Source organism: Pseudonaja textilis, chromosome Z, assembly GCF_049901715.1.
Source record: "Pseudonaja textilis isolate UNSWEBS1 chromosome Z, rPseTex1.2, whole genome shotgun sequence".
NCBI lineage: Eukaryota > Metazoa > Chordata > Lepidosauria > Squamata > Elapidae > Pseudonaja > Pseudonaja textilis.
Window position 1 is genome coordinate 94,879,345 of NC_142008.1, and position 17,451 is coordinate 94,896,795.

A 17,451-nucleotide genomic window follows, 5' to 3' on the forward strand; every position below is an offset into this window, starting at 1 on the left:
CACTTGGGGATGCCTTCCCCTCTTGCCCAACCATTCCTTTGGCAAGGAATTCATCCCACAAGGTCATTCCCACATACCATTATACTTAGTTAAAATTCTAGTGACTTTTCTTCCATTGCTTACCATATTAATATGAATATTCTATCACTTTGTGTAGCTGTCCAACTTCATAAATATCCAGAGTACTGATCTAAATTCATCTTCTCATACAAGTAGGGAATATATCTTCTAAGATACTTCACATGTTCACATCCCTAATGGACAATATTTTGGTATACTCTTCATCTTTCTATTTTTCTTTTATCACTTTTGAGTCAGTTACTACAGTATTTGTCCATATGTATCCTTTGGCATACCAAGTTGAACTGGAACCTCCTTCTGTGCTTATAGACCAGAGATCTTTTGAAATACTTTCCCTTTTTTCCCATCTCTGTTATTATCCTCAATCTGCTTGCTTAAGTTTTCTTTTTCTAATTCTACTTGTCTAACAGTTTTTTAAAGTTCTTTAAGTCCCTCTCTAACATTTGTGTCTGTCATAGTTTTGGTATCTTTTCTCTTCTTGGCAATTTCCAATTTTCTTCTGACATCCATTTTGTTTTCTTCTATTTCTTCATATTTGGCAGACTCTTTTCACATCGATCCTTAATGAATGTATTTATGTTCACTCCACACTTCTATCAACAACTGGGCTTCAAACGATTCCTTAGATTCTCCTTGAAAATGATAAGTATAATTTCAAGATCTGAAATAGACTGTGAGAATAACCTTGAAAAAGAAGAGGAATAACTACAGCCAAAAAAACAGATACAGAAATTTGAGTCCAACATAGGAATGGAATTTGAGAAAACATCTCAGACTTGACCCTCCCTAGTTCTCTTTAAGAGAATGGAAAGAAGGCAAAGGCACATTCAGAGTTGTAAGATTCTGTTAGTGCAACCTTACACTAAAGTAGTTTCATAACTTTATTATTCAAATCTGGTCTACTTCAAAAGATTTTCTTCTTCTTCTTCTTTGGCTTAACTCAGAATCCACACACTAGCAGTTCATGATCTGTTTTCCAATTAGCATCTGGTCATGCCTATGATAACATAATTGAGCTGTTCCATCTCCTTTTAAAACCAACATAACCATTGTTATTTCTGTGCATTCTTTCTGATGATGTCCATATATACAAGGATCATTTTCATTGTTTGAAGAGTGTTAGCTATAAACAAATCATTGCATTGGCCAAAACTGATACATCAGTTTCTTGCTTCATTTTAGTCCCCAAAGTCATACTGACTAGTCACATTTTCCTCTAATGCTTCCAAATTTGGCATTACAGTGTCTAATCATAAGCAGCACATGTTACTTGCATATGCTTTCAGTTTCAAATTTATCATAAAACTCCTTCTTTTTGCATCAGTAGTTCGTGTATTAGTAGTTAGAGTATAAACAATGATAATAGTCATGTTAAAGGGTTGTCCACAAAGTCTGATTAATATTATTTGGTCATTAATTACACTGTAACTAATGATTATTCTTATACGCCTTCTAACTATAAAAGCAATATTATTTTTCTTTGTTTTTGATGTCCTGAGTAATAAACAATGTAATCCTATGACTGATAGTGGTCAGTCCCAATCCATCTCAATTTGTAGTTCTTTACTTCATCTTTCACTATGTTGAGCTTTCTTGTGGTCATGGTTCATACATTTCATGTACCCACTTCTGTCTTTAGAGCTTCAGAATTTCTTTTCCTGTATGGCAACGTCAGCAACTAGATGTTCCAAAGACATTATTCTAGCCATAGCATAAACACCATTAGTATTCCAAAAGGTCCTCAGCTCTTCCTCAATTGTTATTGAATACCATCTGACTTGAGAGGCCCATCATCCAGCATTATATCATCAATCATTTTATATTTCTATTTAGAAGTCTTATAAGACTTATAGGTCTTATAGTACAGGAGAAAAAGCCACTACTAAGATAAGAGCTCTGAGTCTGGGGCAAGAATGCAACATGGGTAAATGTTGAAGCAACCTCCTTTGAAGCAAGATAAAGAGAGGGAAGAGGAAGTAAATTCAGTTTGGCAATATTCTGTTAATATAGCTTTACAAAAAGTAATAATGCACCATCAAACCTCCATATCTGCCTATCCCAGATTCTTGGGAAGCATTCAATGTGGATAAAAATGCCAAATATAGACTGAATTTCTGGCTGACTGCAACAAGCCATAATTTATTAAACCTATATGCTCTTGACTCTCAGTGACTCTGGCATTGTTTCCCTTGTCTCATCTAAGGACTGATATTCCACAGTGCAGTGTAAACCAAAAAAAACAAGAATGGTTTACCTACTGCCTATTTCTGCACAGAATGAGTTGAAAACTTTGCCAATGGCACTTAAATGATCATCCAGCATTTTGCTATATCATTGCTGCCCAATATAAATTATGATTAGTCAGAAAGTTGGGATGACCTTCATACTTTAAGTGACTCTATTGGATATACAGTATATCCACGGCATACACTCTATCACGCACGGGGAAACAAAAAAATGGAACAGCTCAAGTAGTTACTTTATTGTTGTTTGTCTATAGAGCAGAATTTTGCCAGATTAAAGCATACTCTGCACAACTATCAGATGAATGCTGGAAGAATTTGAGAGGATCCTTTCTGTGTTTCTTTTTCTGCATACTAAAGACTCAAGACTGATTTGTCTCTTTGCCAGATTGCACCACATATTCCCAGCATTCTTCATCTATCCCTCCCAGAAATAGCATCACCACAACCACCATAAGTCATCACAGCACCACTTGGGAAGCTATATATATGCCTCCCTGATAATGTGTCTCCCTGACTGAGTCCTCCAAGAATCCAATACAGGTTTAGAGACAAGAGCATCTCTGAGATTTGGGATACTGTGTGCACTTCTATGTGCATTAAGCAGCTCTAAATTAAAATCTGATTACCAAGTTTGTATAAGTATAGTTTTTCTAAATTAGTGATTGCTATGTTCATTTATAATTTCTGTAATATGTATCAGAACAAGATAGATACAATAGGATAAATATTACAAAAAAACACAGAAGATCTTCTCTGGGGTGATCAAGCAAACTATTATCCTTTTATGACTGGTTGTAGTTTGAAAACAAGCTGCTTTTTGCTGACTACTCAGAGGTTTATTTCTATGCATGCCCCATCATGCTGTGTCTATGTAGATACTGATCTGAATAATCCACTGATACTTCCAACCACTACATATCAATAGCCAAGCAGAAAACTTAACAGCAAGCAAATTACGTTAGTGCATTTGAAGTGAAGAACTATTGTATATTGATGGAGTTAATGAATTGAAAATGCAAAATTACAGACTTAGAATCAAACAAGGATATGGAATTATCTTCTTTTTTTGCTATTAACAGCATTATCTGAGGCTTTGGCAGTTTGCTCCACATTTCAGTTATTCAGTGACATACTCTTTTCTAGGCCAGAACATATCTAGCTCAAAGAATAGGATGAACATTGAAGCACTCTGATCAACATGAGGTAGTTTGGATCTGCCTTCTTCAAAGTGATATAGTGCTATTCAGTGAAATCTTGGGCTCCTGGCTAGCCGCCAAATGCTGGCAAATGTGGATCTAGATTTCTTTGAAATTCTGAGCTAGTTTGTCCCCGAAGACTTGGACAACTGTAATGACTATCATCATGATTGCAAGCCCCAAAAGTATCGTGGGCAGACATTTAGATCTTTCATGAATTAAATATTGTACATGATGTTCTGAGCAACTAAGCCTTACCTTCAACTCACCCTTGTCATGTTTTTCAAACTGTTTGTGGAGGTCTTGTGGCACATATTAGCTGGGTGGAAGGAAGGCAAATGACAACATGTGTCAAAACATCAGCATATAAATTGTGCAATTTACAGTATGCATATACATCTAGCATGAGGCAAACATATTAACATTCTGATCTACTTATATTCATAGGCTGATGTGAAAATCCCACTAAAATGAACCAGGGCTATGAAATAATTATTAAAAATATAGGGATGATGGATTGTTGTTGTTGTTGTTGCTTTGTCTCAGAAATGTGTGGGTAGAAACTAATTGCTTGCTCAAATACCAAATAAAAAATGCTAGCTGCCTGACTGTTGAATTCATGTGACCGCTAAATGAGCTAAACCTGCCATTTAAATGGCCTCTTTAGAATATTCAGGCAGCTCATCAATATGGCTAAGATGAAACAAAATGGATAATAGGAATAGCAGTTGAATTTATATACCGCTTCACAGAGTTTTACAAATCTCTCTAAGTGGTTTAGAGATTCAGACATTGCCCCCAACAATCTGGGTCCTCATTTATCTCATATACTGATCTCGGAATGATGACATACTAGGTTAATCTTGAGCCCATGAGAACTGAACCCCTGGAAGATCGCAGAATTAGCACGCAAATATTGCATTCTAATCACTGCACCACTACATCTAATAGATGGAAGCAACAAAACATAATGGTTTAGCTACATTAAGAAAACTTCTAAAAGTCTTCAGAAAGATAAAGTACAATGAGGGAAACCATAAAAAGTGCAACAAATTTAGGAAAAGAAAGCTGCTGCCTAAAAAGGCTAAAGTACTTAGAGCTGGAAGATTGGGGCATGGGGGAGATGTTGGCAAGAGACAATAAGAATGATTTGTACAGATAATCTATAAAATCACAAAGTTCATAAAAAGAATTGATGAGAAGAAGAATTTTCTCCCTCTCATAGTATCAGAATTTAGATTTATAACAAAGATGGTAGGTTTTGGACTAAGGAAAGATAAACTCAATTATAAATAAAGAAGTTTCATTGTGTAGCAGTTATACCTTATACAACAGAAAGTAGACTTAGCTTCATTTATTGCTATGCTGGATACATCAGGATGACTGGTCACATCAGCCTTTGAAGATCACTAAACTTGTTCAAACTAGAAATGTGAACATAGGAAGATATTGACTGATTATTTATATTGCATTAATTACACCAGCTATTTGAGTTTTTTCCCACAGCCTGCAGCAATAATAACCAGCAAAAACAGTGTTGCCATGTGTACTTTTTGGAATACATTAGAAGATAATTTGGAAAGGTTGGCATTGTTTATTCCATCAAAAGAAACTACTATATTTTAAAATTCCACTTTTTATATATCTATTATAGTATGTTGCATTTTCAGGTCTAGAATCTATATTCATGGTGGTGAACCTATGGCATGTGTGCCAGAGGTGGCATGCAAAGCCCTCTCTATAGGCATGTGTGTCATTGCCCTAGCCCAGCTCCATTGTGTTTCTCGCTGTCATTTGCAGGGAAACAAAAGTTTGTGGGACTAAAAAAAGGTTCACTCAATCAATTCCAACTTCTTCTGAAAAGTTGGGAAGTTGGAATTGATTGAGTGAACTCAAACATTTGTTTCCCAGCATGTGATGGGGAAAAACATGACAGAGAAAATGACAGAGTTGGAAAGCGGGTAGGCAAAGAAATGATTGGGGGAAGCAAGATCCTGAGCGGTGGTGAGTGGGGGAAGCTCTGTGATGCGGCACTGCAATGGCAAAATGAGCAGTGGAGCGGCCCACTCTTCTCCCAACTGCTCCTCCTGCTTGGGGAAAGAAAGGGCATCTGGGCAGTGGTGGTAGGTGGGAAAAGCTCAATGGCATGGTGCTGCAATGGTGAAAACCGGCAATGGAATGGTCGTCTTCTCCCTGCTCCTTCTTCCCTCATGCTGGCTGCTCCATTTCCCATTTCTACATTGCAGTGCAGTGCCCGGCATCCACTTTGATAGTATGGGAGGGGGGGGGATAATTTGCCTGGCCAAACTAACCCCGCAGTTTCCCCTACATTGGGCTCAGCTTAGTTGGTCAGTCTGTCAGTGGCTCCATTGGTGGCAAACAAAACAACCCCATCGCACTGCACTTCCTCCTGCCGCCAAGCACGCCCAGCCATGTGTGGCTTTTCCTTTGCCTTTCTTTCCCTCACCGATCGCAGTGGACAAAAAAACATCAAAGCCACCTGCCATAGCCAAGGCCACCCCTGCTAAATAGCCACGGTGGTGGCCGCAGAGAAGCATAGGGCAGAGAAGCGAAAAGTATAAATTGGTAACTACCCATGTTGTACTTTTCAGTCCTAGGCAATCATAATATTTGCAGGGTCCTTGGGAGAAAGGTATTGGGGATGGGGGGAATAAGCATATTTCTTTATTGGAACCACTCATCACACAAAGAAGCAGAATCAAAAAAGTTATCTCCATATAGCGGATTCAAAGCATCCCTAACCTTGTGTTTTCCTGCAAGATATGGGCCATGTACCAATAGCTTTCCCCTTCCCTCTTTCTTGTTTTGAATTTCCTGTCCAAAGATAATTGGATTTTTTGACTTGTAACCAAAGGAATCTAGGTTCAAATTGTCCCTTCTTCTGTCCTGGACAGGACATTTTATGGTAATACAGTTTTCTTCCAGATAAATACTTGATGGGTATTTAGTTATGAGGAAGGCAATGTCTCTTTCAATAATAGAAATTAAAACTATTTTATTCTAACAAGAAAAGAAGTAAAAAAAAATACAGAAAAAATGGGATAAAAAAAATGAAGAGAAAAACCAAGAAATGATATTACAAAAGTTTTTCTTTTTTATTGTTGCTAAACATAAAATTTCAAAAGCAGAAAAAATGAAGGGGCATAAAAGTACATTTATCATGTTTTTCTGAGAACAATTAGCTGAACTCTTCCTTGTTTATCATTATTTTAGGTAGTAACACCTCAGTATTCAGGTTAAATTGCCATGTTGGCACTTTGCGATAAATAAGTGAGTTTTGGGCTGCAGTATGGGCACTTGATCTCTAAAAGGTTTGCTATCATTGATCTATATTGTTTCCCTAGATAAGGCAATCCAGAAGGCACCAGCCTTATTATAAAGTACACTCAAGCCCATAGTCACTAAAGTCCTACATTTGAGTGATTTCTATGAATGAAATCTATACATTGGGATCTAAAATTTTCATCACATTTCAAATTATTATAATATTATTGCTGAATAATATTATTTTATCATTATATTTCTCTGGACAGAAAAACTGCAATAAACTAAGTTAAATTCTCTATTTGTCCATAATATCTCAATGTCCTAATTCTTCACTTGCAAGCCAGGAAAAAATGCCTAACTAAAATGATAGTAAAGACATTTGTGATGTCATAAAGCAACTTCTGTGTGACAAAGTAGGTGGTCAATGAACCAAGGCCTCTTGTGTGTCAGCAGCTGGGTGATAAGGTAACCCAGCATAAATTCAAAGAGCACGGGTAGGTGTAGTAGGTTGTCACCACTAAGAACAAGAGAACAAGAGTTTAGAAACAGAAAACAGACAGTGACTAAAAGCTGCTTAAAATACCATGTCTATTTGGAATCTGAACCTTCTAATCCCACCTTGAGGGGAGCTGACTGTGATAATTCAGGTATGAACAAAGGGTACTTTGTATATTCATACAGGCACACCTCTGCTTGATCAAAGTTCTTTTTTTCATTTAATCACTGATTAAGAATCACTGATTATTTAAACTCAAATCTGTACAATAAAAAGAGATTCAAACATTTAATATGATGATCCTTGGCCCAAAACAAAGACATTAAGACAATAGCAGGCAGAGGCTACATAAATGAAAATTTCTTTCAAAATTGCAGGTTGCTAAAATCACATACATCAAGTTAATACTACAAAAGACCATTTAATTTATGACCTCAGCACATATATATAAATATATCTCAAGTATTAAAAGGCTTGCCTTTCTCTTTGTGGAATACCTACTGTATATACAAAATTTTGCTCAGTCATAAAATTTATCAAGTAAACTAGTACATTATGTCTCATTAAAAAGACATACTACAGATAACATTTTAGGAAATTATAGTTATTTAGAGAAAGAGACGGGGATTCCTAAACATGAAGTTATAAATGATTTCATTAAAAAAAAACTCAGTACAAACCACAGCTAGAGAATCTACATTAAATTGTAACCCACTAGCCCTTGGGTTAGCAGTAAACATAAATTTTATTGTCTCGAAGCCCAAGTTCTCTATGCCTCAGCAATGAGGCAGAAAAATGTGATGTCCTTACAACTTAATGTGAACAAGTTAAGGAAAATGATAGATTCCTCTGACTTTATTTATTCTTAGTAGTGGGTGGGGAGGAACCAATGACTTTTCTGGATAAGTGTAGATGATGCTTTGAATGGCAGGTTTAGCTATTGGTCAAGTTGCCCATTTTAGAAAAATTGAGGTGTAGTTCACTTTTGATCTGCTAGGATATTTCTGAACATAAATTTATTGCTGCTTTGAAAGAGCCCTAACCCTAGAAATACCCTGAATGACAAGTTATAAGCAAGGAGACAGTATCCAGGATAACACAGAAGGAAGCAGTTGTGTCAAGCAGAAACATCAAGACCGCCAGAGGTGGTATTCAGCACGTTCTGACCAGTTCTGGAGAAATGGTAGTGGAACTTTTTAGTAGTTCGGAAAACTGGCAAATACCACCACTAACTGACCCTGCTCCAATCTATTCTCTGCCTCCTGAGCTCCAGCTGATTGGCTGGGTCTTCTTTTGTTGACCTGCACAGGAGAGCGGAGCTGGAAATCAGGTTAGTGGGGTGGGGAGGGAGTGGAGATTTTACAGTATCCTTCCCCTGCCATGCGCACCAAGCCACACCCATCAAGCTACACCATGCCCACCAAGCCACACTCAGAACCAGTAGTAAAAAAGTTTGAATCCAACCATTGAGGAGCGCTCCCTCCCACATCACCCTCTACCTCTCCATAGTGATTGTTACCTATGAATTGGGTTAATAGGTGCAGAGGAAAGTATTTAGTATGTAGTATTTATTTGTTTTGTCAATTGCTTACATGATATAAGTATCACAATAAACATAGTTTTGAATTCAAGAGATAGATACTTATAAGAAAAATAAAAAGAAACAATAGGACAGGGATGATAGATACGATTGGTGCGCTTATGCAAGCCCCTGTGATGACCCGTAGTCTCTCAAAATAATCCCAAACCCAAAACATATATTAAAGTCCGGTAAGGCCTTCAACTTAACTTCACTGTTTTATTTGGCACAGTTTATAGTCACAAAAATAACTAATGAGGCAAACAGAAAACCAAAACAAATTACATTGATGAGAGTTCCGAAGCAAGCCAAGATAACTAATCATAAACTCCAGAAAAATAATTGAGGAGAGTCCATGGGAAGAACGCCAGCACAGATAAATCTCTTTCAAGGTGAACACTAAAATTGACTCCTGCAAATTCTAACTGTGCAGTTACAAACTTATATACATAGCTCCCATCTGCAAGCCACTAGGAGGATCATGGTAATCTCCTCTTGAGTAGATCTCGCTTCTCCCTGATCCTCTCCTCCCTGCGTGACCTAGGATGGATAGGGGATGGACCTGGATCCTCTTCTGACTGCTCAGCCAGTCTCTGTCCTTCCTCGGCCTTCTCCACCACCTCTGGAGCCACACTCCCACTCCCTGTTGGCTGTTCCTCCTCTTCCTCAGAGTCAGTCTCCACCAGGGGCATGATACTATTCCCCCCGCAGAACCCCCTCCCCAGGACCAGGTGGATGAGGATGTTGAGGAAACGGAGTGTGAAAGTCCTGGATCAAACGAGGAGCATGAACATCAGTGGCATCGACCCGGGTGAAGTCCTCTGGTCCCTAACCTTTCGATGCCACCAAATACTGAAATCGGCCCCACAACTGGCATGAATCTCAGATGCTATCCACTTCGTACTCCTCCTCTCCCAGAGGGGCTACTGGTGCTGGCTATGATGGAGCCGGTCTATGCGGACTGTCGGCCAAGGCAGGGACTAACAGGGAATGATGAAAAACAGGATGGATACGCATGGTCCATGGCAGGGAGAGACGATAAACCACAGAATTGATTACTGCCTCGACGGAAAAGGTCCCAAGTAACTGTGATCAAGCTTTTTCAATGGTTGCGTCGTTGGTAAATATTGATAGAGAGCCAAACCCGATCGCCAACTGCTAAAGGTGGAACATCACAATGATGTCAGTCTGCAAACCGTTTAAAGTCTTCCTTGGCTCTCTCTAGTTGATCACGGACCATGTGGTGCACGGCTTTTAACTCCTGCAAAAACGTTTCCACTGCCAGAACTGGGGAATTAGACGGGGCTAAAGGGAAAAGTCGTGGATGAAACTCATAGTTAGCAAAGAAATGGGTGGATGCATGTTGAGCATTGTTATAAGTGAATTCTGCCACTGGCAGCACTTCCACCCAATTGTCTTGTTGGGTATTGCTGAAACAGTGGAGGTACTGCTCCAAAACAGCATTCACTCTCTCTGTCCCCCCATCAGTTTCAGGGTGATAAGCAGATGACAGACATGCCTGAACCTGGAGTTTCGCAAGTAGGGTCTGCCAGAAGCGTGCTATAAATTGTACCCCCCTGATCTGATACCATGCGGTCTGGTAACCCATGCAACCGGAAAACATGGGAGATAAACAATTGAGCCATTATCTTGGCTGATGGAAGACCCGCACACGTAATAAAGTGAGCCATTTTAGTCAACATATCCACCACCACCAAAATCATTGTGGCACCATTCGATGGTGGTAACTCAACGATGAAATCCAATGAAACTGCCCCCTACGGTTGTTCTGGCATGGGCAAGGGCTGCAAGAGACCAGGGGGTGCACCAGGAGCATACTTGGATCCCACAGGACGCCACATATCCCGACACATCATGTTTAAGTCTCAGCCACCAAAATGTCCTAGAGATGAGGTGGAGTGTTTTGAACACCCCAAGGTGTCCTGCTGCCGTACTATCATGACATTGACGTAGGATAAGGCCACGAAGAGGACCTCCAGGCACATAAATGCAATCATGGAACCACAACAGGTCCCCAATATACACCCAAAGAGTCTCTTGTCTCCCATTCTCATCCAATTCTCGACGTCGAGCTGTCACAAATGGGTCCTGCGACTGCGTTTACTGAATCCTCACCCAAAGGTCCACAGGTTCCTTGATGGCTGCAAACTGCTCCAATGGAATCACCATCCAGGGTAAGATTTTTTCCTCCCTTCGGGTATACTCGGGCTTCTGAGATAGGGCATCAGTGCGTTGATTCCCTCCACTCAGAACATAGGTCACCTGGAAATCAAATTGAGCAAAGAATAAGGACCATCTCACCCGACGCTGGTTCAATGTCCGAGCTGTACATAGGTGTTCCAAATTGTGATGATCTGTCCAAACCTCAATTTTGTGATGATCCCCCTCCAGGTGGTGCTGCCACATCTCAAAAGCAACCTTAACCACCAATAGCTCCTTGTCCCAAATCATATAGTTGCGCTCTGGAGCTGACAACTTCCGGGAATAATAAGCGCACAGGAACAAGGTGCCTGTGGGAACACAGGCCTGGAGGAGCACTGCACCAACAGCCACATCGGAAGCATCTGTTTCCAACACAAATGGCTGGCTGGGATCAGGGTATTTGAGGATAGGCTCGGAAGCAAAGGCAACTATCAACGCCTCAAAAGCTGCCTGCTCCTCAGCACCCCAATGGAACTTCTCCCCCTTCTTGAGCAGATTAGAAAGGGGAGCAGTCAAGGCAGCAAAGCAGGGAAAAAATGTGTGGTAGTAGTTTGTAAACCCCAACAGTTGTTGCACATCCTTAACCCACTGTGGAGGTTCCCATTCCTGCAACAATTGAACTTTTTCTGGGTCCATTTCCACCCCAGCAGGTGAAATACGATGTCCCAAGAAGTCAATCATGGTTTGTGCAAACTGACACTTCTCATGTTTAGCAAACAGGTGGTTATCACGCAAACATTGCAACACCAGCCGCACATGCTGCCAATTTTCCTGCAGGGAGTCTTGAGTAAATCAAAATGTCATCTAAATAAATGACCACGAATTGATCCAACAAATCATGGAAAACATCATGCATGAAATGCATGAATACGGCTGGGGCATTGGTTAATCCAAAAGGCATCACGGTATACTCAAAATGCCCATACCTCATCCAGAAAGCTGTTTTCCACTCATCCACTGCATCAATGCGAACCAGATTGCAGGCCCCACCCAAGTCCAACTTCGTAAAGATCAGGAAATATATCCAACCCACCGGCAATTTTGCATTGGGCAACAAGTTGATTGGACAGTCATATGCCCTATGCAGAGGCAACTGATCCACCTCCTTCTCCCCAAACACATCAGCAAAGTCCACCAATTCCACAGGTAGATCCAGGTCCACAAGCGTAGCCACACTCCCTGCACAGGAGCGCAAGCAATGGTTGGCACACTTCCTATCAAGGAACTGCAAGGCTCCAGATAACCAGACAATCTGCGGATCATGGGCCTGTAACCACTCCAAACCCAGCACCACTGGAAAATGAGGCACTGCAGCAACATAAAACATGGTTTCCTCCACATGCTGCCCAATATGCATGCAAAGGGGTTTGGTTGCAGTAACCACAGGTCCCGAACGACCATCAATCGTCTCCACCATTACTGGTGGGGATACCTGTTGCTGAGGAATGAACCACTGCTTGACAAAATGAGCATCCATGAAATTGGCTGTGGCCCCTGAGTCGACCAAAGCTGGGATCTCCACCGCTCCCACACCAGACACGAACACACTTGCTGGCAGCACAAGATGCTTTACCAATAGCGACTATAGTGGAGATGTCGAAAATGTCAAAGGTGGCGAGGGTGGCAAGGATGGTGAAGATGGCGGGCCTATGGACTTTACACCCTGACCTGCAGACCCCCATAAGCTAAGCAATGCTCATTTCCCGTCCTGCAGGTATTGCTGCTGTGGGTGTCTTAACTGGACACTTGGCCACAAAATGGCCTCGATTGCCACAATAGAGGCATAAACCATCACAACAACATCTATTCTTTTCTACTTGTCAGGCAAGGGCAGCCAGCCCCCAACTTCATGGGTTCCTCCAAAGGCATTTCCACCAAGAGCGCCATCTTGCTAAAAACAGATACGGTCTCTGTTTGTCGTCGCACCTGTCACTGCTGAAGTCTAGCATCGATACAAAACACAGATGAGCTCCTGAAGGGTGTGAGGGCATTCAGTGTGTGTAAACTCATCCAGGAGCTCGGCGTAATTGTCTAACACCTGGTTGGGCTGGGTCAGCAGAGGCGTTGCCCAACATGCTGCAGAGCCTGACAACAAACTAATCAAAAACCCCATGTTATCCCAGTCAGTGGGAAAGTCCTCAGGCCGAAGGCTCATGTAAAGCTGGCACTGCCCAAAAAGTGCTGGAAATTGGGCCAGAGAACCATCAAATTTATCTGGCACTGCCACTGGCATTTTCGGTGTGGCCAGGCAACTTGCATTTGTGCCACTTGTGCAGTCAAAAGAGCCACTTGCTGAGTTAACTGGGCAATCTCTGCTCTGAGCTGATCCATGGTCACCCCACAAAAAGCAAAAATAAGTTGAAGGGCTGGCAGAAATCAAAATGTGATGACCCGTAGTCTCTCAAAATAACCCAAAACCTAAAACATATATTAAAGTCTGGTAAGGCCTTCAACTCAACTTCACTGTTTTATTTGGCACAGTTTAAAGTCACAAAAGCAAATAATGAGACAAACAGAAAACCAAAACAAACCACATTGATGAGAATTCCAAAACAAGCTAAGATAATTAATCATAAATTCCAGGAAAATAATTGAGGAGAGTCCATGGGAAGAACACCAGCACAGATAAACCTCTTTCAATGTGAACACTAAAATTGACTCCTGCAAATTCTAACTGTGCAGTTACAAACTTATATACATAGCTCCCTCTTGCAAGCCACAAGGAGGATCATGGTAATCTCCTCTTGAATAGACCTCACTTTTCCTTGATCCTCTCCTCCCTGCATGACCTAGGACGGATAGGGGATGGGCCTGAATCCTCTTCTGACTGCTCAGCTGGCCGCTGGCCTTCCCCAGCCTCCTCCACCACCTCTGGAGCTACACTCCCGCTCCCTGTTGGCTGTTCCTCCTCTTCCTCAGAATCAGTCTCCATCAGGGGCATGACAGCTCTCTACAAGCCTCTTAGGAAGGGGATGAGGTCAATAGTAGACAGTCTAAGGTTAAAGATTTTGGGGTTTGGGGAAGAAACCACAGAGTCAGGTAGAGTGTTCCAAACATTGACCACTCTGTTGCTGAAGTTGTATTTTCTGCAATCAAGTTTGGTGTGGTTAACCTTGAGTTTGTATCTATTGTGTATTGTTATGATTGAAGCTGAAGTATTCATTTGCAGGTAGGACAGTGCAATGTATGTTTTATATACTAAATTTAGATCAGACTGGAGGCGGCGTAGTTCTAGGTTTTCTAGGTCTAGAGTTTCAAGTCTGGTGGCATAAGATATTCTGCAATGAGTAGAGGAGCAGAGAACTCTTCTTGTGAAATATTTCTGGACTTTTTCAATGGTGTTAATATCAGATACATAATATGATTCCAGACTGATGAGCTATATTCAAGTATGGGTCTAGCAAATGTTTAGTATGCTCAAGTTAGTAGTGTGATATTACCAGAGAAGAAACTACATAGGATTAGGTTAACAACTCTTAATGCCTTTTTGACTATGCAGTTACAGTGGGCTCTAGCACTTAGATCATTAGAGATGAGTACTCCGAGGTCCTTGACAAAGTTTGGATCCTCAACAAGATCAAAGGTCATGAAGGATCCAAGAGTAGCTTTTGGAGGAGGCAAACTAATACCCTTACATATGGTAAACCTGCAAATAGGGTATTATGTGGGCTCCTTTATAGCAAAACAGAAGAAAACTTACATGCTCACTGGTAGCAAAACAAATTTGGCGAAATTCAGCTTTCTTTCTGTTTAAGTTAACCAATAGTACAGTTCTAGACCAGTATTTTCTCAAGAAAGTGTTAACTTGTTTCTAAAATCAGGTCTATTGCATTTTCAAAAGAAAGCTAAGTTATGTTTAACATTTATAACAGGGGTGTCAAATTTGATTTCATTGAGGGCTGCAGCAGGGTTGTGTTTAACTTTAGGGGTGCAGTGTGAGTGTGGGTGGGGTGGGTGTGGCCAGCTTGATGTGGTGGGGGGTGCCTGTGATGGCCCGAGAGCTCTGTCAGAAAAAACAGGCTCCTCACCCCCTTTTTTTGGGTGCAATGGCCTCCTGCAACCCTCTGCCAGCAAAAACGGAGCTCATTTTCACTGGTAGAGACACTACTGGCTGGTCCTTTGCTGTTTGCAAGACAGCCCCGCAGTTTAAATGGACATGAAATCAAAATGAACTTCCAGGATAGATATAGTTACTCGGTTGTAAAATTCAAAATTGGAGTTCTACCCTAACTTTCCAACAAAAAAGTAGTCTTATGAAATTACATTAAAAAATAATCACATATTAACTGTAATGAAACAGTTTTGAAGAAAAAGCCCACAGTAAAAAATACAATTGCTAAAAGTGCAGTCTTGAAATACATTTAGCAACAACTTCCCTGATGGGGGGGGATATTTTTCTGCTAGCTGAATGACACATCTAAGATAAGTCAGCAGCATGTAGCAGGCGCTGCTAGTTAAATCCCATTATACAAGGTCTCTTTTCCTATATTCTAAAAGTGATATGGGGCTACTGTGGTAGTTGCAAAACTACTTACTCACTTGGGAGATTCTAAACAACTCTTAATGGGAAAATTTGGAAATCTCATGGTGGTAGCCCAACACTGCTGAAAAGAAAGCAGTTGTGAAGCTGAGGGCCTTAGTATGCTAAGCACGACTAAGAAGAACCTATTTTATTTCATGTATTTTTCAAATGAAACAACTGCTTAACAATGGACAGTTACCTGAGCACCAAATAATTTACTTGATAGCAGGTGTCCCTTATGTTACAAACTCCTTTAATAAGAAAATCTGGAGTGTGTGTGTGTGTGTGTGTGTATGTATATGTATATGTATATATGTGTGTGTGAGAAAGAGAGAGAGAATATAATACTAGTACAATAAGGAACCAGCTTCAGGCTGATCTGGGAATTTGAAATGACAGCAGGAGGAGGGAAAGTATCTTTTGTTCCCTAGAGCAGCAAATCTAAAGCATTCTGGGATGATCCTGCAATGCAGATCTAAATTTACAGTTCTGAATGGCTCAGTTTATTTTTTTTCCCTGAGGGAAAATACAAATGCATGAAATAAACAATTCCAACTCTACCACATAAAACATAAGTATCCCTACAAAGAAATTATGCTTTTTTTAAACCTATTGAGTGAAGAGTTCTCAATAGTGTTATGGAAAAGAAGTTTTTTCATGGCAAATTTAAGTTTTCTGCATAAAATCATTATGACATTAATGAAACAATAGGTAAAGATGATACTTTTCAAATTATAATTTATGTACTTCAATACCTATGAAAAGTTTTTAATTCAAAATGTTCCAACATATGCAAAACATCCCAGTTTGAACTCAAAAGAAATTTTGAAAAACGACTTTCATTTGCACTTCAAAGTGTTTCACATATAACTTAAAATTTTATTGCCTTAAATTAATTTCAGGTTTTGCAAGTAAATATTCACATCTGGATATCAGATTAGCCACATTTCTTAATGGCATTTTTTCCCCCTTACAGCTCTAACAGTTTTGAGGTGTTGGATCTGAAACAACTTGCATAAAGAGGTTGTTGTTGTTTTACAGAAGAATGGAGACGCTTGAATGCTTATTACGGCAGGGGGAATATGACATGTTTCAGTATTCCAGCATATTTGAAAGTGATTTTTTCCAAGTGAGTACTTTCTCTCTCATAGAGAGCTTGGGAAAAAAGAGGTGAAATGAGTCAAAGGTAACAGCTTATATAGTTAGGGAAATAATTTAATTTCTAACAAGAAAAGACTCTTAAAACATAATCCTGCTTGAAAGTTATACTTTATCTTTTATCCCAGATAAATATAAATTAGTTGCTTGTGATTACTACAAACCAATACAATTTGGAAACCATCAAACAAAATGTGATCCTCTGGTCTTTTAGTTCCATATAGGTCTTTCCAAATCACTTGTAAATATTTCCGTTTTTCGGTTCTAAGGAGCTCATTTTGAGAGTTAAAATCAAACAGAATGAGCGCATTATTTATCTGCTTAGAACAAAGTTATTGCAATCAGTGAAATGTATTAATAATGTAAGCATAATTAAGTCGGGTTTCAGTCCATAGTGAGATGAGTCTAGACTGAAATATATAACATATTTTCCACCACCATTGCCATCTTTTCATGGGATTGGATCAGACAAAATGAAGTGTACCTTGATTCTACTAAATCTGTGTTTGAAAATAAATAGTGGAATCAATTATGAAATGTATATTTAAAATAAACATGCACAAGCAGTTTCTGAGGCGTGGTCAGAAGGAAGCTGGGGGTCATTAAGTAGAAAGAGCTTAGTCCTGCTTAGTTCTGTTTGCTGTTGTTGTTAATCATCAATT

At 40.0% G+C, this 17,451-nt stretch overlaps 1 protein-coding gene and 1 pseudogene across 2 annotated transcripts in view; both read right to left on the minus strand.

The window, feature by feature from the left end:
* PRR29 (proline rich 29) overlaps positions 1–17,451 on the minus strand; it is a 614,550-nt gene that overhangs the window by 458,314 nt on the left and 138,785 nt on the right. The window lies entirely within an intron of this gene.
* Positions 3,381–3,688, minus strand: LOC148124159 (NADH dehydrogenase [ubiquinone] 1 alpha subcomplex subunit 2 pseudogene; annotated as a pseudogene).